Below are 25,166 nucleotides of genomic sequence, written 5' to 3' on the forward strand. Positions count from 1 at the left end.
CCTGTCGTTGAGCACCGGGGGCCAAAGCGGAAAATCGTGAAACCGTGAGAAAGCGATGGCAGAGTCAACACGGGACACGAGAGTCAATTCGCCCCGGAATCGGAAGCCTGGCTGAGCGATGAGCTGGTGGGCGGAGCAACGATGCGGCGACAGCGGCAGCAGGCAAGAAGGAGGAGCAGTATCATTGTTGAAAGGGAAATCTATCATATAAATATGGATGCCAACTCTGCTCTCAGGATCGTGCAAGCACGATGCACAGAAATGTTCCTTGCATGACAGGGCTCCCGATCCACCCTCATAAAGTAGATAACATCTCACATACATGTAGTAACGGGAACAGGGTAATCTTTGCCCCAACGGGACCAGGAAAACAACCAAACCGACCACCATGAGGGACGGCAAGACTCTTATTAAGGAGCCATTTCTCAGCTACTTTACTGAAAATAAATATATATTTGGATAAATAAGAGTTTCCTTTCAGGGATATCATTATGAGTTCCTTTGTGATGACTGGGGCAGAGTTGTAATTTCTGGTCAGACCACTCAGTAATATTTGTATTAGATTTACCATATGCCTACATGACTGTTGAAAACGTACTCCACTACTATAAATTTCTCCACCCACTACGATCCTGCGCCTCGGGTGCCTGAGGAGAAGGTGTCACGCCTCATGGATCTGGGAGGCAGCGGTGCACAGCAGGGGTTCATAAATGGGCACTAGAACATCCCAGGGAAAAATACAGCTCCGTTCCACGAGGGTAGGACTGGAGCTGTGCTTCTGTAGAGCAGCAGAAACTTTAAACATGCCTATTTCAAAGTGGAATACTCTGTTAATACGGGCTCCACTGATTTAAGGCTGAAAAGGAAGGATTCCGAGTAAAATAATGGGCTGCAATAATGCTGGAAATTTTTCATTTTTGTGCCTCAAAATTTGAAAATCTATGCCGCATTATCCTGGGGAGGTCTGTTTAAAACCCACGCTTATATTTAGGATGACATTAATCCTGGCCTGCAACTTCACTGGATATTTCAGCACTGGAATTCTCCCTCTACTCCTAAAATGTTGCTCAGGCTTTTCTGACTGCTGCAGCATCAGCTGAGCCAGTAGTGGGCAAACCGTATTGGCGATACAGTGGTTTTGACATGCACCCCTTTCGAATCAAATTCTCCTTAACCCGGAGAGCTCAGTAAATGAACCCGTGTCAAAGCACTGCTGTGCCACTGCACCTCAACACCAAGAGCCCAAATCCCCAAAACAAGCGGAAGTTACAGCTATAAGCAGACATTTAACACTGGCTTATGTAATGAAAACGATTTTGGACATATAACAACCTACACGTCAGAAAAAAATGGTGCAAGAGAGTGGTATGCACACAGCGATAAATTTACATACTAATTTCCCTAGCTCTACATATGCATATCGAATTTAAGTGTAAAGTACTAATGTTTGGCTTTATGGAAATGTGTTTTTTTGTTACTCTCCCTTTACCCCAAAAAATCTCCCATGCATTCCCAGTGAAAAATTGGATATTTGATGGACTTTCCAGAACTTCCAGCAGCACACGCATCTAGCTCTTTCAGGACAAACATTGACATGTGAAGGGGGTTTGAGTGGCAGCTGACCAGAGGAAGTCTTCCCCCTAGACAGATTGGGAGGGTGGTGCATTCCAGCGACTGCCATTTTGTATTAGGCTATGTTTATAGCCCAAATTTAGCCCAAAATATTTTTCAGGGCTCTAGTTGGGCTACCAGCCACCATTTTAGCTTCAGGTGACCTGGTGGCTGGCAGCAGGGAGCTTAGCTGTAGCGACATTACTAGAGCCTTATAAGTCTGTGAGGAGGAAGATTAGGTTGTGCTATTATTAATTTAACCGGAACAGTTGACTTACTTCATAATGGAGTCAAATGATGCATGAGTGGCCGAGGCGTTGCGTCTGCTGAAGGAGGCCAAGAAGTTAGACCTTATGCTCTCCATGCGTCCGCAGGTGTGGAGGTGGCCATTGTCGCGTACTCCCTGCCAAGGAAATGGTGGGAGGAGGGGGCCCTGTTAGTAGAGGTGAGTGCAAGGGCCGCTCCTTGAACAAAGGAGCTGCCCCTCAGGGTTCCGGACGGAGGAGGGCAGACCTTCTGGTGTCGACCGGGCCGTGGCCTGGACAGGACTGGAGGCTGCAGGTGGAAGGGGCAGGGGCGAAGTGGAGGGGGGGGGGCGGAAGAGGCCAGCATGGACAAGGTCCATGTAGCAAGGTCCACGCTGACAGTCAGAGGCAAAGCGACCCGCCATCTGGTATGCCTGTTTACAGGGCCACCAGTAAAAAAACAGAAGTGGGCGGCATCAGAGGAGCCACCCACGTTTGATGGCACGCGGGATGGGAGGGGTTTGTACAGACATGAAGAATCTTTGCAGCCCTTCGTGGTGCTCTAGCAGGATGGGAGGGGGGTGCAGAGAGGAGCCGGGTGGGGCGGAGAGCGTCCCCAGCATCATCCAACGGACAGTGGAAGGGATGGCAAAAGGCCTACAGGCAGTGGGGGGAGGAGTCGGGATCAACACACAGCAGAGTGGTCCCACAACTCTCCGAGGGACAGGGCAGACTGCGGGGGAAGGTTGGACATATTTGAGCACTGGAAGGAGACCACAAGGGTGATGCAGAGCGTGACATGGTGGTCCAGGTGGACAAATACATAGGTAGGGGAGGTTTCCTGTAGTGGGGGCCACAGGGGAGGAGGGAGAGATTTTTCCAGAGGAGGTGGGAGGGAAGGCAGCAGGAGTTGGATGGGGCCCCACATCCGCAACAGTGACTGCTATGCTTGAGTGGGGAGGAGGATGTTTTAGAAGAGGGCGGCTTGGTAGATAAGGATTTTGGGGTCGTCGGGGGCAGCCCCATCTTGGGTGGGATGCAGTGGGGGGGATGGGCGTTGGCAGGAGAGGTGGGTTTGCGAATCGCGTGAAGGCAGATCAGGTGTGGGTTAAAGATTTTTTGGATACAGAAGAGGTGTCAGGTCAGGGGCTGGGTACTGGCTGGGTACCAGCCTACCAGTCCTGTCAGCTTTCATTCAAGAGCAGAGGCGGTGCAGCGTTCCAGACTCAGTAGAGCTGGGTGCAGCTCATCAGCACCTAAGGGAAAAAAGGGCTGGGCCCAGCACGGTTCGCCTGACACCAGCGGAGGATTCCGGCATGGCCAAAGTATGAAGGTCCAGGATGACCTCGTTGGTCCCAGCAGCTGATAGGTCTGGAACAGCCTCTGGCACACGAGAAACAGCAAGCAGATGAGTAGCGCCAGTGGAGCTGAAGGGACGGGTTAACTTGCCCCCCTGCCCCGCAGAGCCACGCGTCGCACTACGACTAGAGGTCCACTGATGAGTTGTCCAGTATGTTAAAGGTGCACAACGAACGGCCAAAAAAGAGTGCAAAGGAGGAGCGACCACTGGCGAGGAGGACTGCAATGGCCTTGGTAAGGACAAGGAGATGGGGAATGCACCAAAGATGGTATCCACTGACGTGGATACTAGCAGATTGTTAAGAGGGGGAGGGGGAAGCTGCTCAATACATGATGGATGTGGGAGTAGGTACTGAAGAAAAAGACAGCGCTCACCGTCAGTGCAGTGGCACAGGCAAAAAGGAGGGCTCCAGGGTAGTTACGGGGGGGGGGGGTACCCCTCACAATAGAAAAGTGACCACAGCATTTCTGATTTATGCCAGCGTATACTGCAAGATATATCCAGAGCGATGCGTAGCCATGTTCAAATACATGGATGTGGTACGGAAAGCCCAACCGACGTGGGGAGGGGGGTGATGAGTGGGTGCAATACAACAAGGAATTTAGGGCACGGCTGGCCTGGGATTCCGAGGCCAAATGGGGGGGAATTAGACTCAGACCTCTGGCAGCAGACCATGAGGGCCGCAAAGCTTGGTAAGACCATCTTTACAGCAAGTGGTCTGCCTATAGTGTATCGCCCCTTTCAGGGACGTCCCACTTGGGGTGGAGGCACCAGTTGAGATTTTAATAGAGGTATGTGCACATGAGAATACTGTAAATTTTGCCATGAGTCAGCTGTTACGGGACAGGGGATGCAGCTCACAGCCAGGGAACTGGGCAGTTGCAGCAGTACAGGAGTAGCCAAGCAGGTCATCAGCAGCAATTTTCAGGTCCACGAGAAGGAGGGGGGTCCAGGGATCTGGTGCAAAAGGCTCGTACTCTGGAATAATCTGGAGAGGTTGGAGTACTAGCTTAGTTTCTACAAGCAGACAGAAGAGGAAAGGTAGTTGGGGTAAAGGTTTCACTGGGGTTTTCGTTTGGAGTACGGGGGTCTTCGGACTCGGCGATGGGTGGACAATTTGTACTTAGCAAAAGAGCACAGACAGGCGGTGCAGGAGAAATTGGAGAAAGGTCTCAGAGGTAAGGATGGCGGGACCCTTTCATGATTGGCCAATGGCAGATCTGATCATGTCCCCAATTGGAGTAATGCCAAAGAAAGAGGTGGGCCAATTTTGTTTGATACAGCACCTGTCATGGCCTGAGGGTGGGTCGCTGAATGACTATTGAGGAGGAAGTTGCGTCGGTGTCATACTCTTCGGTAGATGTGGCCATGTCACTGGTAGTGACGGCAGGCCTGGGAGCGTTAAAAGCCAAAATGCGATGTGAAGTTATCTTTACTGTTCTTCTGATACACCCTGAGGACTCCCAGCTACTGGGTTTGCAAGGAAAATGGAACGTGGATAAAGCATTACCAATGGGTTGCTCCATTTATGTGCTCTGTTTGAGTGTTTCAGTTCCTACATCGCATATGAGCCATCAGCTGGTAACCGACTATTTGGATGATTTCTTTATTGTGGGGGTACCTGATCTGGCGAACTTCCACGCTCTATTGGCAAGGTCCCAAGAGCTCATGGGTGAACTAGGGGTGCTGCCAGCACCGGAGAAAACAGTGGGTCTGCAAACAGTGTTATAGTTCTTGGGCATCTAAATGGGTTCCATGCGAATGGAAGCCAGATTACCGCAGGACAAAAGGAGTTTGGTCTCTATTGGCAGAATAGATGGTGCGCAGAGACATGGCCGGCAATGTGGAGCTGTAGTGTATCAATGGGGGGGGGGGGGGGGGGGGGGGGGGGGGGGGGGAAGAAGCAGTGGTCCACTCAGCTTCCAAAGGTTATTGTTGCGGCAATGTGGAGCAACAGGGGCAGGAGTATAGCTTTCTTGGAACTGTTCTCTTTGGTGGTAGCAGTGAACCTATTTTGGAGAGGTAAATGAAAAAATATAAAGTGTCCAGCAGTAAATTCTCCAGAAAGGAGCTACCTGGCAGCAAATTGCAGCTACAAGGCACACCGGAATTGAGGTGGGCGAACTACTGAAAGCTTGAGCCAGGCTTGAGCCTGAAGCCTGGCTCTAGCTCAGCTTGAGATCCTGTTGGAACCTCAACCCTGTAAAGAGGCGATCATTCAAGTGGCTTCTGCCTGCCACCCTCCCTCTAACCAGGATGTGGCGTTACAGTCAGAGCTGCAGACTCCGGAACTGGGGAACCAGGTTTCAGTATTGGCATCGGCTGAACATCCTCAGATTGACCAAATCACTTTGTGGAAGCTAAATAAAAAACATGATAGTGTCCATGATGAGAAAATACAAATAAAATGTGAATGAGATGACCAACTGATCAGTGCTCCTGTCTTCAACACCAAGAATATTTATGCAGGTCACTTTTTGTCCCTGTCGACCATGGAAAAATGCAAAACAGTAGTTTCTGTTTTGAGACATTTGCTGTCCCCGCCCACTGCTTACCATACATCACTGTACAAGACTAAACTATTAAGCATTTTACTTATCGTGTTTTGGGAAGCTGGAACATTTTCTAATTACAGGAAGCTTTGTTTAAATTAGGTCAGACACCTGTTAAGCTGTAAAATATTTTGGATGAATAGGCCTCCTCTTCAGATGACCTCTGACAGTGGAGATTTGCATATATACTGACTGTGTTTTCAGTCTTGTGAGGTTTCTGGTGGCTGATGTTCTCTATCCATCAACACACATCCTAAACGTGTCTAAATAAATGTGTATCCTGGTATTACCTGAGTGAAGTTTTTTTTCTTCAACAACTTTTTCTAACCATGCCTATAAAAATGTATGTGACCTTTTGTGATGTAACTGGTGCTCACGTAAAGCTCTCTAGCACCTTTGGGTGAAGTTCAATCTATATAAAAACTGCAGAAGAACATACAAAGAGGTAAAAACAAAGTGTTAAAATTAATAAGGAAAAACATATGAATACCAATTTAGCGGCTGATTAGTACAAAGTGAAACCAGAAAACCTGGCTAAATCACAACTTCCCCACTTAAATTGTGTGATCATAGGCAAATATTTTATTTCACCAAAGCTCCTTTTTCTTCATTATTCCCCATGAAAGCACTTTCAAATATTTGAGTTCCAAATACCAGCTGTAAAAAAAACTATTGTGTTTTATTTAATAGGTGCTCCATAAATGCTGCCCAAGCAGGGCTGGTGCCTTTTGCTGCCAGTTGTGACCATAGGAGGTTTGCCTTTGGTCTCTTTGGTGCTTCCTGGCCTGGCCCACCCCTTAGAATGCAACCATCTCCCTGCCCACCGTCCAGGTTATACTGATCTTGTATGCTAGTGAAACTATGTGCTGGTGGGCTGATGGCATTCTCTGCGTTACAAGCCAGGGTCAGCAGTTAGTCAAAAACAGCTTTCTTTTGATCTTGCCTGACACATTGCTTGGGATGTCTCTGCAAGGGTTTTATTTTTTATTTTTATGAATCTAAAAAGGGCTTAGAGCCCACGCATAACTTACCATTGGTTGTGGTCCAGCGTAATTTTAGTGCCTTATGCTCTTGCAGTTTATAGACACGTTATACGATAAACATATTAATCTGTGTGCATTGTATTAATTAAGCAGTAGTAGGTGGCTTCATTTATGTGTAGGAAAAGCTACACATATACTCGAAATGTAATCATTATATTTATGTATGCTAACTGTACTTGTTTAGTATCCATTTTTATGAAGGTTAGCTTAACTTTTAACTAAGGATGAGTAATATGAATTTCATTTTAATAGGTTCCTTGCCAGCGTCTTGTTTTTTTTCTCAGCTACAGGTGGCTTATCTTTACGTTCATTAAGTTAAAATAGTTCATTGTTTTTTGTATTAGATTGTTAGGCAACTGACCTTTAATTAGAAGTTGCCCGTGGATATGGAGACTGAGACAGTGGGGGAGATCCTCCTGTACATGCAGACCAGACTGATGTTAAATCAATGGTCACCCAGATGATTGCTTCTTTGTTGTGAGCTGGGAAAATTAAAGAATCTACCTGCTCCTAGAGAACGCTGTTTCGGATTGGTTAGTTTGGTGGAAACTGATATAAGTCTTCTAGAATTTTCTATCATGCTTTAATTGTGTGTTTTTTAGAATAGTAGAGCAGATCATGTCCTGACTTCGCTGAGAAAAGCCTCCTTCTCGACTCGGATGATTTTCCCTGTCCAGAGCGTTGAGCTTTATGCTTCAGCACTCATACTTGTTTTTAACCTTAAACTTTTTATCTGATTCTGACACCTTTCTCATTGAATTTCCCCTTCCACTTTCAATACTTTATTTAGAATAGGGAATTTCCTTTATGGAACCTGTTTGGTTGATATTTTACTTGCTGTATGTGATTTGATTTTGCATCATTTCCTTATTATAAACAAACTCAGATGGCATGATCCTTTAAATATGTATGCTTTTACAATATTTGTTTTTCAATTTTGATGACTGACTTAACTTGTAACTGGAACTAAATTGTTAATAAAACTCGTAAGGTTTGAACACAATCCTCTGTTGTTCTTGAAGATCCAGATTAGTTTCACTGGGTCCGATTCACAGAACTAACTTAAGACAAAATCCTAAACTTACTACCATTTTGGTATTCACAGAAGGCACTTACTCATTTCGGTGTTCACAGAAGTTAGGAGTCCTAACTTCAGGACTCCTAAATGCCTTCTGTGAATACCAAAAGTCTTAAAGTTAGGATTTTTCTCAGTTTAGGAGTAGTAAAGTTAGGACTCCTAACTTTAGGACTCCTAAACTGAGAAAAATCCTAACTTTAAGACTTTCGGTATTCACAGAAGGCATTTAGGAGTCCTGAAGTTAGGACTCCTAACTTCTGTGAACACCGAAATGAGTAAGTGCCTTCTGGGAATACCAAAATGGTAGTAAGTTTAGGATTTTGTCTTAAGTTAGTTCTGTGAATCGGGCCCTATGTACATGAAATGTATGGCTGATGTTAGCGCCTCTCTACCACTTCAAGTTGCAATCAAATGTCCTTACATCCAATGGGGGACTATCTTTGATAATTTTATTCACTAAGATTTAAGAAACCCCGCTCTATCAGTTGACTTCCTTGTCAATCTCATTTCTTTGGTTTTTATTTTACAGGTCGCTCCAGACTACTCAGAATGCCTCTTTAGGTGACACATACAGAAACAGCAGATTCCAGCCCGCACATGTGCTTGCTTTACAATTACTTTACAGTAGTCCTGTTGCTTATGTGTGCTCATCTGATAAGGAATTACCTTACCTGCTTTGTTTGAGGCAATAATTATTTTCTTTTTGTACAGGCAGTAAGTAAAAATGTTTATTATTTTAGTTGTGTTCTGATCACATGAGTTCTCGGATGCCTTTCTTAGTTTGGTGAATGTGCTTGCTCGCCTTCTGTCTACGAGGGCTCCAAGATCCTAGTTATAAGAGCCAATCACTGGAAAAATACAGTGTTGTTGAAACCAACTCAGGCAGGCAGCCTATTTCAGTCATAAATGGCAAAAACCTACTGACTTGTTAGCAAGTTGAACTCTGGATTGGAAGAGACCTATTGTCCGACTATGGCAATGTCTGTTTTCTTCTAACACACCCTGGTATTTCCTTACATCCAGATATCTGAAAGGTTAACATTGACAGATTTTCCACGCAGAACGACTCAGGTTTCCATCACTGTGATCATTTAGCATCATTAGTTACAAATGGAGTCTAGCGAATACTTATGGAGTGCATGCCCTGGCCTGAACAGCAGCACTTTGTCTCTGTGAACAGCTGGAGTATAAGGTGCTTTAAGGAGTCGATTGCTGTGCTCTGCAGTCTCTGGCATTGATAGGGTGGCATGTTGTTGCTGTGCTGGTTTTCTTTTCCACACTTATTTGATTCTAGTTGGCTTCTTAAAGACATCACTAGCTAAACAGTTCTAAATTCATAAAGTGATGTAACTGCAATTTGGATCAAACAGTTCCCAGTTTGACATGTTTACTGACATTTTGAGTTTGTTATACGCTCTCCCTTCAGGCAAGTCAGTAACGCAATTTTAATTTGTGGTCGCTATCTATTAATATTGTAATTTGTGTCTGCCAAGACTTCATCATTCTCTGTTTATAAAGATGCATTTCTTGATTAGCGATTCAGCGACCAACCAAGAGGGTGGTTACTATTCTATTTAGAAACAGGCAGTACAAATATTGCTTTTAAATAAATCATCATATTCGAAGCATATATTTCTGATTTCATTTTCAAAAGTACTTCTTCAATTCTTTACTAGCCATTTACTTAGTCACTTAAGTCAAATAAGCATTGATGACGCCATTCATTCGGGCTTTGTTACAACGGACATTGTATTCTTGAGATGAAGATACTGTTCACACGAATGCCATGTTGTGCCATGGTTGCCTCGGCAAAACCAGACCAGAAAAGTCAACACATATGTCATATAAACCACTCTTTATGCACCCAGTGGTATATGGAAGTGGTGTTGCATCATCCCAGACAGGTTTACTTAATGTTTACTGATTGGGTTGGCTTTCACTTCAATCTAATTTCTCTGCTCCTTATTTGGTAGCTTTTGTTAGTCCATCTACTGGAAGATAGTTTTTTTCTAAAACCATCCTTTAGGCTGGATGACATCCACTGCTTACAATCAGGAAATACTTTTCTAATTTTTAGGTTTTACCTGAGACAGTGCATGTCTGCTGCTTGTGAGCCATTGTTAGCTTACAGTGGGCTTCTTTACCATTAGTTGGCTTCATTGTCACTCTCATTTGCAAGCTTATCATAAGTTAGTTAGCGCATGCAGCCTTCACTTTTGGTTGGTGTCCCCAGTCTGTGTTTTTCTAACACTGTGAAAGAAATATTGGGTGTAATCTATGGCAGATTTCTATCAGTATTTTGCCCCAATAATTTATTAGTTGATGCATTTATTAAACTAGGTTTTAATATATTCAAGTATTTAATGGCCCCTATGAGAATGAATAAGTCCACTGACCCTAGATACTTTGACCTGTAATGTAGGGAGGCCACTATACATTTGAGAGTTGATCTGAACCCCAATCCCAGAGTCAAGTCTGAAAATAATTAGGGCTAGGTCTGAGCACAAAAGAGTGATTAGGAAAAGAAAAATTGCAATTAATGAGGAAAACCTGGGCCAATTTAGTTACAACTTGCTCAAACAAAATACAAGAGCCTTCTAGAACATTATCAGTTCAAACAGAATTAGTGCAGGCCAATCCGACTTCTTGGGAACTAATATCCCAGCCAATAAGTGGGTGGAGCACTAGATCTGTTTATTGCTTCCTTTTGGATACTGTAGACACACTTAATTGAGCCCTCCTTAAGTGTCCTGCTTGATATTGTTTGAGTTACAGGACGTTATCACTGCCATTACTATCAGTCCATTGAACAAGGCCTCTGGCCCGGACAGGGTTCCAATTAACCTTTATAGAGAATACTGAGTTTTGGGATCCGGTCATCATTAACGTATTAAACTCAGCAGTGTACTCTAAATTATTATCTTCCTGGCACACATCGGTTATCATACTACTTTTCAAAAAGGAATATAGCAAGATTGTTATCGAGCGAGCTCATTGCTTGATTCTAGTGTTAAAGTTGTAGGCCGGATTATATTGCATAGGATAAAGCTTGAGTGGAAGACACTAAAGCCCTTTCGACGGTCCAATATAGCTTTAGGGAAGGGTTAGGCACACAGGAACAGTGCTTAAATGTACACTGGATTATCAGTAAATATAGTATAGTCCAGGGGAGGCCCTTTATGGATCTTTGTAGTGCATTTGATCAGGTTAACCGATCAAAGCTTTGAAGCATTTTGACCTCAATGGGGATGCCCTCAGATCTGATACATTTTCTCCATGCCCTATATTCTGGGGTCTCTGGATCAGTAAGGTTTGGCTCCGAGGGTGAATGTGCTGAGTGTTTTATGCTCATGAGGGGAGTTTGTCAAGGTGGCGTACCGGCTCAATTCGGTTTCTCTTGTATATAAATGGCCTTAACTCATCACTGCTTACCTCACTGAGGGCATGCCCAAGGTTAACTTTACCCACGTCCCAGCTATACTGTATGCTGATGATGCAGTTCTTATATCATGAACCCCAAACAGCCTTAATGGCCTAATTGACACCTTCGTTAAATTTATGGATATTCTGGATCATGGGACTAACATCTCTAATACCCATTACAATCCTGTAAGTCGTTTCAATTAAGAGTAAACAAGTAGAGAAGGGACATATTTTCAATTTTTAGGGGGTCAATGCTGACTCCATAAACACATGGTCTCCTCATCTTTTAAACAGATGTCTCTAGCTTAATCAATCCATTGGAACTCTGCCTAACTTTGTAAAACATGTGGGAAACAAACAGGTCATACCAATTTTAGAGCTATTGAAGTGTATGTGCCTGCCAGTATGTTGTATGGGGCTGCAATATGGGGCTATTGTAACACCAACAAATGAGAAGAGAACTGCAGCCCTCACTATTTCATACTCAAAGAACTAGGCCTCACTTAAGTAGAAGATATTTTTAAATAAGCACCAATGCGTTTATAGGTTACAATGTAGGGAAACTCTCATACTACCCTCATCCGAGAGAGAATTGCAGCACCAGGGAGTGGGGAGAAGTCGACAGATGATGAAATCGGTAAAACTAAATCAATAAAACTTATTCCATCGTCTGTCGACCTATTCCCCCCCCCCCCCCGCCACAACTGCCTCTGAATTGCAGACTGCCTCAGGTGCGACTTAAGGCCGTAAGATTCCCTTGCTGAGACACATCAGGCGAAGAGTTTTATGCCCTTGGCAGATCCAACCTGTTTACTGCTCCCTATCAGATTGCTAACGGGGAAGAACAAAGGGTGAACATTTTTTTTTTTACTTTAACATTCATGCTCAGAGAGCCTGAAGAGATGAATAAAGCTACAATACGGGATATGCTATCATATAAACTACATTCAACACAGAGCCTTATTTGACCATGGTTAATAACCCATGGGAAAGATTGTTACTGACCAGATTTCGACTGCGGCTGGGCAGTATCAATCTTTGCTATCCCATGGGACAATGTGACTCATCAACTGTATTGTTATGTCCCTGTGATGCATCCTCTACACAAACACTCATGCAGTTTATTCTTTTTTGTTTGCAAATGTTATAAACCTTTTACGCAACGTTATTTATTACTGCTATTTAAAGCTTATGGATTTTTCAAATTTAAACCAGATTTTAACTTTTTGGACATGTTATCCAACCCAGATGTTTATCTTTGGGGGGTGTTTTAAAGTCGGCGTTAAGGCACCATGAAAAATTTGGATATTCTAACTTTATTTTAGCAAGCAAAATCAAAGTTGACTACTGCATTTTGAGTACTCACTTGTTCTTCTCATCATTGTTTTCTCTGGGCTATTTTGTATATGCTTTTATGTTGATCTCTGAATAATCAAATAAAGTTCAAAGCTTTGTGTGTTTGTTCTTGCAATGGAGCATGGACGAATAGAGTCCTTCCACTGCTTCCTTTTCAGGCGCTACTTTTTCTTTAAGCACCCGACTAAACTGCATGTCCAGATATGTCCCTTGTGTAATCTTGCCCGACTGCCGCACTTGTGTGGACGTTGCCTTGCCCGTGTGCCGCTCCCTCGGCTCCCCATGATGCATTTTTGCCCATGTTGTTCTTCTGTTCCCCCGTTCTATGTTGTGCATTCTGCTCCGTTTGCTCTCCGGCCCACCGGTGCTCTCCGTTTTCCCCCACACGCTTTGACTTGGTTACCCCACCTTTGCCCTCAATGTTAATTTCACATCTCCTGTGTTGCTTGACCCTTCATGTGCTCTGTGCTGTTTGGCCCTGATGCCCTTACCCTCGGTGTTGCTTGACCCCAACCCTGTGTCACACTGCCAAGTATCACGCATCATGCGTTAGACTAACGCATTTCAGTGTGGGTGGTCCGCATCACCGCACTGAAAGGCAAAGTCACGCAAAATGGGCATAGCGCCTGCCTCGGCTGTCGAGCTGTTAAAGCGCTGATATGACTAAACTAATGCAGGCTGGCAGCGCGGCGCTTCGTGCGCTCTATTTTCGCAGGCTTGGGGGCTGGCTGAGCTAATAGCTGATAACACTCTGGCTGCCAATGCGTTATCAATGCGGAGCAGCATTGTTCTGACTGACGTCACCAGGACTCAGGTTTCACAGTGAAACATTCTCAGATTCTCTTTAGTTCCGGCGGATGTGACGTCACGTCGTCCTACTCTGGCCGCAGTTAAACATTTGAGAGGCTGCCTGGCTAGGTTGCGTGACAGCCTGCTCACACCGCCAGCGGCCGTAAATTAAAATCAATGATGACCTTACCCCATGGACTGAGGGGGCTGATGGAGCCCACAGCTCCGCTCCGAGCTGCGCCTGCTGCTGAGCCTGAGTGAGTCGGTGGGCACGTTTGCCATTGCCAAGGTAGTCGAGTGAGAAGTTGCAGACGAAGCCGGCCTTTGCTTTTTGAGAGAACCGTTGCGCAGTACTACCGTCATGGAAGGCAGCAGGTGAGTTGGCACAACTTTGCAAAGTTAACTCTAACTGCCCTTACACATAAAAAGGCACTATGATTTGCATTTTACTTACTAATGTTATTTTAACATGTAGCACCAAAATCTACAGTCGGAAACCAGAAACCAGCGTGAAGTATCAGCTGTTAAAGAGTGCAGCAATTGGGAAACGGGCAGCTGCACACATGCTGACCGACCCCATTCGACAATATAATGTAAACAAATAACAACAGCTCTCTTTTTCAGTGCAGGCAGTTAAAATGCACTCCGAAAACTTCAGTACATAATTTCTTGCATCCAATGGGAGCCTGGGGGGCAGCCGAGCACCGCGAGGTCTGCCGCCCGGGCAGGTTGGGAGGGGGGAGAGGGGGGCGTGGCCGATCGGCCATTTTGTAGTAAATTGGGCTACATTTGAGGGATAGCCCAAATGTAGCCCAAATCCAGGGGCAGTAGCCCAAGAGGTATATAGGTAAAACGCGCGATATCCCAGCCACCATTTTAGACTTGGTGACCTGGTGGCTGGGTGCGCTAGTTAAAAGTTTTTTTTTTGAAGTTTGTTGGGTAGTAGTAGGCGAGAGTAGGAGTGTTAGAAGTACCTGGAGACATGTCTGGCGGCGACTACCGTGTTCTGGAGGCTATCCGGTTGTTGAGCGAGGCAGGGAGGATGGACTTGCTGGTCCAGGAGGCCAATTGGACGAAGCGCCCGGCGAGGCGCGCGTCCGCGGGGGTGGCGGCCGCCGTCGCGGCTTGTTCGCCACCTGGGAGTCCGTCGCGTGTAGCGGTGAGTGTTCGAGGCGGCGCATATGCCAGGAGCGCCGCCTCCGGGTCTGCGTCGGGCGTGGATGGGAGTGCTAGGGGTCTGGAGGCGGGGAGGGGGCGGGGACGAGCGGCGCGACGGGGGAAGGCCCAGGACGCCTCACGGGAGAGGCCCAGGTCCTACGCGGGCCGCTCCTCGAGCCGGGGAGCGGCCGTTGCCATGGTTACGGCTGGGGCGAAGAGACGCTCGAGCGAGGGCCGGGCAGGCCTGATGACAGGATCGCGGAGCGCGCGGGGGCGGGCGGAGCAGGGGGAGGGAGATGGAAGGTGTGGGGAAGGCCCTGGCGAGACGGCAGCACAGGAAGGGGTTTATGGGGCAGACACAGCGTGGAGACACGAGGCCCCGAGTTGGGAAGTAGCGGAATGGGGGAGGGTGGTGGGGGGGCGGGGGGGGGGGTGGGCGGCTCGGGCCTGGCTGGTAATAGAGTAGATTGGCAGGATAGGCGGCAGGCGGCGGGGCAGGGGAGGGGGGGGGGCGCGGCCTTAAGTGGGGGGGCGATCGCGTCGGGACAGGAGGCGACAGGGGGGGAATCGGGGAGAGGCGGGGGGGGGCGAGAAGGGAGAGCAGTGGGGGGGAGCGTAGGGGTCAGGGGCTTGGCGGAGTGCGACGACGGAGGGTGGGGCCCGGAAGGGGGGGTCCTGGGGGGGGATGCGACAGGTGGGGAATCCCCCGTGTTATTTGAGTCAGAGGGCAGCGAGAGGGACTGGGACGGCTTGGATATTTTTGAGTCGTGGGCGGAGGGTTTGGGGGGGGCCTCGGGGGTGGGGGCCAAGGGCGCAGGTACGGGGGAGACGGGGGGGAGGGGGGGGGGAGGCGTAGGGGGTGGCGCGGTGGGGGGGGGGGGCCGAGCGGGCAGGGGTTGGGGTGGAGTGGGCAGGGGGAGTGGAGTGACGGGGACGACGGAGCTGGGGAGGACGTCGAAGTGGGGGATTTGAGCGCGGTGGGCAAGGCGTGGGTCGCGGAGTCGTCGGGGGCTGGCAAGCGGGGATGGGATGGGAGAAGGAAGATAGGTAGGCCCAGCACACCAGACCATTCATTTTCTTTGCAGGTAGCGGAGCGACAGCAGGAGCATCGCGGGGTACCGGACTTGGCAGGGCTGGGAGCGGCCTGGCGACGCCAAGGAGAAGGGAGGGTGGAGCCTCGGGCGGCGTGCCCAGTACCGGCGAGGGATCCCGCCGCGGCTGGCACAAGTAGGCCCGTGACGGGCTCGCCAGCCCCAACACCCACGGGGTCACAGCGCCCCGGGGGACAGCGCCGGAGGAACGCCGGAGAGGAAACTTTGTTTGTATCACGGAGACAGGTGGCACTACCAGCGGGCAGCGCTGAAGGTGCGGGGCAGGAGACTTTGGATTATGAGGAGGAGAGTATGGAGGAAGGAGAGTTGCGTGAGGTGGGAGACGGTAGGGACGGGGGGCCGAGTAATGTTGTGGATAGTTTCTTACAGGTGTCACGACGCCAGGCGCAGCCCACGGGTCGGACATCCAGGTGGGAAAGCAGCTCGGCCCCCAGGCCTGGACGCCGGGAGGAGCGACGGACGGAGACATTGGCGCCAGGTAATGCACATTTGCTCGGGCGGCCAAGGATGGTGTCGAGAGGGGTGGGGGGGGCGGGGGCGGAGGGGGACGTAGGGGAAAGATTGCGCAAAGGTACGTATGTGGTTGATGTGGCTGTGGGCACGGACGGCGTAGGGCAGGGCGACAGCGGACAGACCAAGAAGGAGGGGACAAGTGAGAAGGGAACAGGGGACGCAAAGGCAGAGGAGACAAAACTGGAGAGTAAGGAATTGAAGGTAAAGCGGTTACCATATATGGGAGTGACCAAGCCCTTGGGGGCGCACTTGATGTTGGCTACAAAGGAACGGATCTGGAAAGGGGAGTATGTGGAGATACTCAAACTCCTGCACAGGGAGGTCAGGGCGAAAGAGGGTTCGAAGGAAGAGGAATTTGAGCTCGCAAAGAGGCCTAAGGTGCCGCTGACAATAGAAAACTGGACAGCGGCTTTTCTGATATATGCCAGCGTGTATTGCGAGAAGTTTCCGGAGAGGTCAGTGGCCATGTTCAAATACATGGACGTCATTAGGAAGGCACAAATTACGGGGGGTGGATATGCCTGGGCTCAGTATGATGAGGAATTCCGGGCGCGCATGGCATGGGATGCGGAGGCAAAATGGGGGGAGCTAGATACGGATTTATGGCAGCATACCATGGGCCTGGCGGGGTCGGGGAAGACTATCTTTACTGCCAGTGGGCTGCCGCTTGTGTACCAGCCCTTTCGAGGGGGTCCCACCCGCGGGGGGGTGGGGGGAGCCGGCAGAGGGACGACGGGAGACAAAGGGGCTTGCTGGGACTTTAACAAGGGCCTATGCACGAGAGAATATTGTAAGTTTCGGCACGAATGCTCAGGCTGCGGCAAGCGACACCCGCTGGTCAAGTGTTGGGGGACACAAGGTCCGGGCCAGAGCGGGCAGCATTGGCAGTCGGGAGCCCCTAAGGCTGGAGCCCAGCAGCAGTCACAGCAGGGAGGGGGAGGGAGGGGGGCGAGAGGGGCTGGGGCAAAGGGCTCATACTCCGGTTAGGGTAGAGCAGTTGGTGGGGGCGTTGGGGGCCTATCCGGACAGGGCGGCGGCGGAAACACTGAGATTGGGGTTCAAAGAGGGGTTCAGATTGGGGTACGAGGGGCCGAGGGTCCGGAGATGGGCAGATAATTTGCGATCAGCGAGGGAGCATCCACAAGTGGTACAGGCAAAACTAGACAAGGAGGTACAGGAGGGCCGCATGGCGGGACCATTTGACGAGTGGCCTTTGCCCAATCTGATTGTGTCGCCCATTGGTGTGGTACCTAAAAAGGAGGTGGGCCAGTTTCGCCTCATTCAGCATTTGTCATGGCCAGAAGGTGGGTCGGTCAATGATTTTATTGCAGACAGCGCGGCCACTGTGTCCTATTCATCGGTTGACGTGGCCATGGCACTGGTGGTGTCCGCGGGCGCAGCGGCACAGATGGCAAAGTGCGACATCAAGTCAGCTTTCCGGTTGCTGCCAGTGCATCCAGATGACTGGGATCTGTTAGGCATACAATTCGGCGGTCACTGGTATGTGGACAAGGCATTGCCGATGGGCTGCTCCATGTCCTGCGCACTTTTTGAATGCTTCAGCACGTTCCTACAATGGTTGTTTACGGAACGAACGGGTCACCAAGGTGTCACACATTACTTGGATGACTTCTTCTTTGTCGGCACCTCAGACTCCGCGGACTGCCAGCAGGGTCTGGACAGCTTCCATGAGATCATGGGGGACATGGGCGTGCCGCTGGCCCCGGAAAAAACGCAGGGCCCCAGTACGGCACTGGCATTCCTTGGTATTGAATTGGATTCGGTACGCATGGAGGCGCGCCTCCCGGAGGAAAAGAAACGGAACATGTTGAGTTTGCTGACCGAGGTGTTGGCACGACAGAAGGTGACGGTCAGGGACATACAGGTGTTGCTGGGACATCTCAATTTTGCTTGTAGGGTGGTCAGAGTAGGGCGGACTTTCTGCAGGCGACTGGGGCGCGCACTGGAGGGGCAGAGGCCTCCGCACCATCATGTGAGGTTGTCAGCAGGGGTGAGAGAGGACTTGCGCATGTGGCAGTTTTTCCTGCACCAGTTCAATGGGGTGCCTTTGATGAGGGAAGTGGACATGGTATGGGACGTACAGATTTTCTCGGATGCAGCGGGGAGCAAGGGATTTGGTCTGTATTGGCAGGGGAGATGGTGTGCGGAGCCCTGGCCCGAGGACTGGTTAGCGGGAGGCAGGAGCATCGCGTTTTTGGAATTCTTTCCCTTAGTGGTGGCAGTCACACTGTGGGGGGTTTTGCTGGCCCACAAAAAAGTCACGTTCAGGATCGACAACATGGCAGTGGTACAGGTGGTGAACAGGCAGTCGGCGCGGGATGCGCAGGTGCTGAAGCTGTTGCGGGTTTTTGTGCTGGGGTGTTTGAGGCATGATATTGCGTTTCGCGCGGTGCATGTGCCAGGAGTGGACAATGACATTGCGGATGCCTTGTCTCGTTCACAGTGGGGGAGATTCCGTGGGCTCGCCAAGGACGCGGACGTGAACCCGACCAGGATGCCGAACCAACTCTGGGAAGTAGGCAATACCGGATGCTACAACTGGTTCTAGGTTCATTGGCGCGGTCAACGAAACTAGCATACAGGGCGGCATGGGAGGAGTTTGTTCACTCAGGGGCGAGATGGCGGGCTTCTGAGGCGGAGAGACGGGAGGACGTGGTGCAATTTATTCTGGATTTGGTGGAGAAGGGTTTGACAAGGGTGACTATAGTGGGCAAGTTGGCGGGGGTTGCGTTCATCGGTAAACTGTTGTGGGGTTATGCGCCATCCGCGGGGGAGCTAGGGGCGCGGATTTTGGAAGGCTGGGCGCGGGAATGTGGGAGAGTGGCCAGGGTGCGGAGGCCTCTGTCATGGGAACTCTTAGGTAGGGTGATGGGGGTTCTTCCAGCGGTGTGCTGGGACGGTGGGGAGGCCTTGCTGTTCGCCACACTCATGTCTTGGATGTTTTTTGGGGCGTTTCGGGTATCGGAGCTGCTGGGGTCGAAAGGGGACCGGGGTTTGACCTGGGAGGAGGTATCATTTGGGGATCGGGTGGTGAGCATTTGGCTGCGAAAGGCAAAGACAGACCAGAAGAGTCGGGGGAAGTGGGTTACGTTGAGGAAAGGGCGATCCCCGGGGGTGTGTCCGTTCCGCTGGGGTATGCGGTGGAGGGCGTGCGCTGGGGGTCTGGGGGGACTGGTCTTCTCCCATCAGCAGGGGCGAGGCGTTAAAGCTTCACAATTGCTGGCAGTACTGAGGAAAGCGCTTAGGACTCTGGGGGTCGAGGAAAAGGGTTTTGGCACGCACTCGTTTCGCATCGGGGCAGCGTCGGAGGCGCATGCGAGGGGCTGGGACAGGGACGAAATCATGAAGTTGGGAAGATGGTCTTCAAATTGCTACCAGCGTTATGTGCGCAGCGAGCCGGGGGGTGGGGCGCCACTATAAAATAGGCAAAAGAGGGACTTTACACACGACAGTGGAGCTTTTTCAGAGGTTGTGGATAGGTTTTCATTCTTGTTTTTCTTTTCAGGTTCGGTTATGGGACCCCTGGCCCGAGAAATGTCTATCTGGATTGTGGGGCACTCGTTCGTGAGGAGGGCCCAATTGCAGGCGCAGGAGAGTTATTTTGGGGAACAGTTGGGTTTTAATAAAGATATGTTCTCTGTGGGGTGGAGGGGTAGGGGGGGGATGCGTTGGAAGGAACTGGTGCCGGTGTTGAATGGGATCTTAAGGGCAGGTCGGTGCCCAGATGTATTGGTTCTTCATTTGGGGGAGAACGACATGGTAAGGGAGACTGGTTTGGCACTAATGCGGGCGATGAAGAAGGATCTGGCGTTGATCAAAGAGCGATGGGCGGGTTGTTCGATTGTGTGGACGGAGTTCGTCCCCCGGAGGAGTTGGAGGGGGGCGGTGAACCCAGGTGCGGTAGATAAGGCGCGGCGAAAACTTAATACTGAGATGGTGAGGTTTTGTCGGCATTTGGGGATTGACCGCGTGGCACACGGGGACATTCGTTACGATGCACGGGAGATGTTCAGGGATGACGGGGTGCACTTGTCCAGGATGGGAATGGATCTGTATCTTTTGGAGTTGAGAGAAGTGTTAGCGCGTCTGTTGGGAGTTTATAGGCGTTAGGTCCTGCGGGGTCGCGGTGCGTGGGGGGGCAGGAAAAGGGGAGGAAGAGGCGCAGTCGCCGACACTTCCCCTCTTTTCCTGGGTGGCGGGGTGGTTGACAGTTGGCCGGGATTGGCTAGAGTTTGTTGTTAGAGGTTTGGTAATGTGGGTCCAGGGACAGGTAAAGGGTAGACAGGTTGGATAAGTTTAGATTAGAGGTTTGATAGTTACAGTTGCATTAAAGGCAGGTAGGGGTTACGGTCAGGGGAGTTTGGGAGTTGGGAAAGGCTACATGGTGTAGGATTGGGTTATATGTTGGTTAGGAATGTTATGTTGTATTTTTGGGGGATGGGGGAAATGATGGGGGGATCGTAGGGGTGGGGGGAAAACACAAGGGGTCAGGAGGTTATTGTATAGCGAGGCGTTAGTTTTGTAAGGCAGTGGCCAAGGAGTTAAAATTGTGATATGCACCTGTTTCAATAAAGCGGCCTTTTTCACACACAATAAAGTGTTTGGTGTCGGATTGCCCCCCTCTCCCCCCTTAATCTCCCAATGGGAGCCTGGGGGGCAGCCGAGCACCGCGAGGTCTGCCGCCCGGGCAGGTTGGGAGGGGGGAGAGGGGGGCGTGGCCGATCGGCCATTTTGTAGTAAATTGGGCTACATTTGAGGGATAGCCCAAATGTAGCCCAAATCCAGGGGCAGTAGCCCAAGAGGTATATAGGTAAAACGCGCGATATCCCAGCCACCATTTTAGACTTGGTGACCTGGTGGCTGGGTGCGCTAGTTAAAAGTTTTTTCCCACCCTCCCTCCCTATGGGTTGTGGGGATTAGGGGTCCGGGTTCTGGGGGTGTTGGGGTTGCATTTTTGCGGGTTTGGGGCAGCATTTGTTGGAACAGGTACATAGGGGCGTTTGGTTGTATTGTCGCTTGGAGCAGGTGCAAGCGGGGTGGTTGACAGTTGGCCGGGATTGGCTAGAGTTTGTTGTTAGAGGTTTGGTAATGTGGGTCCAGGGACAGGTAAAGGGTAGACAGGTTGGATAAGTTTAGATTAGAGGTTTGATAGTTACAGTTGCATTAAAGGCAGGTAGGGGTTACGGTCAGGGGAGTTTGGGAGTTGGGAAAGGCTACATGGTGTAGGATTGGGTTATATGTTGGTTAGGAATGTTATGTTGTATTTTTGGGGGATGGGGGAAATGATGGGGGGATCGTAGGGGTGGGGGGAAAACACAAGGGGTCAGGAGGTTATTGTATAGCGAGGCGTTAGTTTTGTAAGGCAGTGGCCAAGGAGTTAAAATTGTGATATGCACCTGTTTCAATAAAGCGGCCTTTTTCACACACAATAAAGTGTTTGGTGTCGGATTGCCCCCCTCTCCCCCCTTAATCTCCCAATAACTGTCAAGATGCAAGAACGTGCAGAGGACGTGCTGTTTTATGCACTCCATTTACTCTGCAAGCGTAAAAAAGACAATTTGACACTCGGATGTTCTCACACTTAATTGCGAGGAGAGCACAGAATTTCGGTTTATGGGCTGACCGCCCGCCTCCTTAGAGTTTGTCCACAACTTCTCACTCGATTCCCTTGGCAATGGCAAACACGCCCCCCAAGCCCTCCCGACTCACTCAGAGCAGAGCTGCGCAATGGGCTGCATCGGCCCCCTCAGTCCATGGGGTTGGGTCATCATTGATTTTAATTTATGGCCGCTGGGGTGCGAGCAGGCTGTCACGCAACCTAGCCAGGCAGTCTCCCAAACGCTTAACTGCCACCAGAGTAGGACAACGTGACGTCACATCCCCCAGAACTAAAAGGAGCCTTTCACTGTGAAACCTGAGTCCTGGTGACGTCAGTCAGAACAATGCTGCTCTGCAGCGGGAATTTCAATTCCTTCATTGATAAAGCATTAGCAGCCGGCGAGTTATCAGCTATTAGCTCAGCCAGCCCCCAAGCCTGCGAGAATAGAGCGCACTCAGCGGCGCGCTGCCAGCCAGCTTTAGTTTAGTCATATCAGCGCTTTAACAGCTTGACAGCAGAGGCAGGCGCTATGCCCACTATGCGTGCTTTTGCATTTCAGTGCAGTGATGCGGACCACCACACTGAAAAGCGTTAGTCTAACACATGATGCGTGATACTTGGCAGGGCTGACAGCAAGGAGTCTACTGCTGTTGCAGCTTAGAGGCATTACAGCTGAGGTCCGTGTTGTTCATGTTGGGGCCTCACATCCTTCTGTTTTGGGCCGGGTACCACGTGGGACAGAGAGGCCCTGGAGTACACACTGATTCTCTGCATCCTGACTTGACTGGTTGATTGCCGGCATTAAGGAGGATCCAGGGGGCCCAGTGTGGGTGAAGGCTGCTATGGCATCTGTGTTTTAGTAGTTCAGCTAACTTGCTTCAATTCTGAGCTGCCAGCTCCCCCTGGCCTGTAGTGTACTGATTCTGAGAACTGTACAGTGATGCGGCCTGACTCTGCTCTGCTCCGTTTCCAGCTGCCTGCTGTTAGCGCATTTTGGTTCAGTGACTTCTTAGTTTCTTGTTGCTCAAGTGGGTGTAATTTCTTATATTATTTATATGTTGACCTCGTCTAAATTGCTTGATGTTATCGTGAGAATGTGTCACTCAGTCGTAAAAATGTCACTCATAATTACAATGAAATTATGAAAATGTCACACATAGCAATCTGAAACGTTGGCAGCTATGCTGTGTGTTGATTCACCTTCCCTATCTGTTGCTTTCCCCCCACCTGGCATACCTTTTTTTGTGTTCACTGATCCAACTCAGATTGGCAAATAGAAGGAAAAAAAGGCGTTCACACCATTTTGTTCGTGTGAACATGCGTTTTTCAGAAGCACGTTTGACACAGCTGTCCAACATTCATCTTTTAGAATAAAAGTAAAATCCTGATAAACTGATAAGTACCACATATATTCACACAACACCAACAAGTATTTTAAATAGAAGCATCATGTAGGGCTGTGTTACTTCGATTGCACCCTGGAAAGATTATGTACTAGTTTTAAAATGTGATCCTTAACATGGAACCTGTCTTTGAGGCTAAAGGTTTAACTCTTTGATTTGCAGTGTAAGAGAATGCCTAAAACAAGGCCCAATTGCACAGAGCTGATCATAGCTACCATAACCCTCATGAAGTAGAGCTTGCTGATGACATCTCAAATGACATCACTGATGACATCATCCAGTGAGTGTGTTCTAAAAGTTACTGAGTGTAAAACATATATATTAAGGTACGTGGCTCTGGGAGTGCTTGTATGGGTGAATAAATTGGTGTGTATCTGGTGTTTAGAAGAGTGAGTGTGTATGAGAGACTGTATACATGAGTGAGTGGGTGGGTGGGTGAATTGTATGTGTGAGCAAGTGGGTGTGTCTGTGGGTGTATGAGTAAGTGAGTGGCTGTGTGAGTATCTGTATGGGTGAGTGGGTGTGTAAGTGGCTTAATGGTGCATGATAGGGGTGAATGAGTGGCTGTAAGGGTGAGTGTGTGGCTGTGTCAGTGGTTGGAAATGAGTGGCAGAATGGGTGACTCAGCAGGGACATAAGTGTTTGTAGGATGATTGACAGGGTACATGAGTGATGCATGAATAGGTGTGTTATTGTTTGTATGGGTGAGTGAATAGGTGTGTGAGTGATAGTATGGGTGAGTGTGTGGGTGGTTGTATGGGAGAGTATGTGATTGTGTCAGTGACTGTATTGGTGAGTGAGTACATGTGTTAGTATATATATATGAGTGGGTGTGTGAGTAATTGTATGGGTGAGTGACTGTATGGGTGATTGATTACGTGTGTGAGTAGCTGTATGGGTGACTAATTCAGTGTATGATATGCTGTATGGGTGTATGAGTGTGCATGTAAGTGTCTGTACAACTGGATGTGTGGGTGGCTGTATTGGTCAGAGAATAGGTTAATGAGTGGCTGTATATAGGAGTTAGTGGTTGCACAGGTGTGTTGATGTGTGAGTGACTGTATGGATCAGTGAGTAGGTGTGTGAGTGTTTGTATGGAGCTGTGAATGGGTGTATGAGATGTTGTATGGGAGTGTGAATGGGTGTGAATGGTGCTGTGGATGATGTCATCAGTGATGCAATTTGAGATGTCATCAGTGATATCACTAACCATGTCTTGAGTTATGTAATACGTGAGGTGATAAGCAGTGCATTGCGGGGGCATACGTTTTAGTTAGTTCAGGTAACTATAACTGCTGAATTTCTATGGTTTTGTAGGAGTGAAATCTGAGCCCAACTATAACAACCCTGCAATCTTTGATATATATATATATATATATATATATATATATATATATATATATATATATATATATATATATATATATATATATAGATATAGATATATTTAAATACAATTTAAATAGGGAACTCTAGAGACATGTGTCGGATATACAGGTCCAGACCTATGACAAGGGAGGTGGAAGGAAACATAGGTGGAGAGGAAGTTTTCATAGATTAATTCCAGACCTTCTAAAAATCAAAAATGACATGTGAGCCAAGGAAGTAAATGAATTCATATATAACTTTCCTGCACAATTGCTGGACAAAGAACAGAGGTTGGAATTGGAAGATTTGAGTACAGTGTATGATGGTGGCATAGAATTAACACACCTGCAAACAAACAAAACGCCAGGCCCTAATGGGTTGGCTCTAGTTGCCCACAAGAAAATGGCTGCGATAACAACCAAACTACTTTAAAAAATGTTTTCATGCCTCTCTCAAGAGGAAAGTTTTCCAGCAGACCTGAGAACTGCAACAACATTTTTCGTATAGAGGGAGGGGAAGCCTAGAAAAGAATTTA

The 25,166-nt window shown here is 48.8% G+C and overlaps 1 protein-coding gene and 1 long non-coding RNA gene across 2 annotated transcripts in view; one reads left to right on the plus strand and one right to left on the minus strand.

Annotated features, from left to right (window-relative positions):
• The window catches only part of LOC146867689 (calcium homeostasis modulator protein 2-like), a 66,282-nt gene that overhangs the window by 31,619 nt on the left and 9,497 nt on the right, over positions 1-25,166 (minus strand). The gene's annotated exons all lie outside the window — the stretch shown is intronic.
• The window catches only part of LOC146867690 (uncharacterized), a 376,821-nt gene continuing 365,372 nt past the window's right edge, over positions 13,718-25,166 (plus strand). The window contains exon 1 of the long non-coding RNA XR_014962017.1: positions 13,718-13,832. This is a non-coding gene — a long non-coding RNA (uncharacterized LOC146867690). The remainder of the gene's footprint in view (positions 13,833-25,166) is intronic.

Source organism: Triturus cristatus, chromosome 1_2, assembly GCF_964204655.1.
Source record: "Triturus cristatus chromosome 1_2, aTriCri1.1, whole genome shotgun sequence".
In the NCBI taxonomy this organism is placed as follows: Eukaryota; Metazoa; Chordata; class Amphibia; order Caudata; family Salamandridae; genus Triturus; species Triturus cristatus.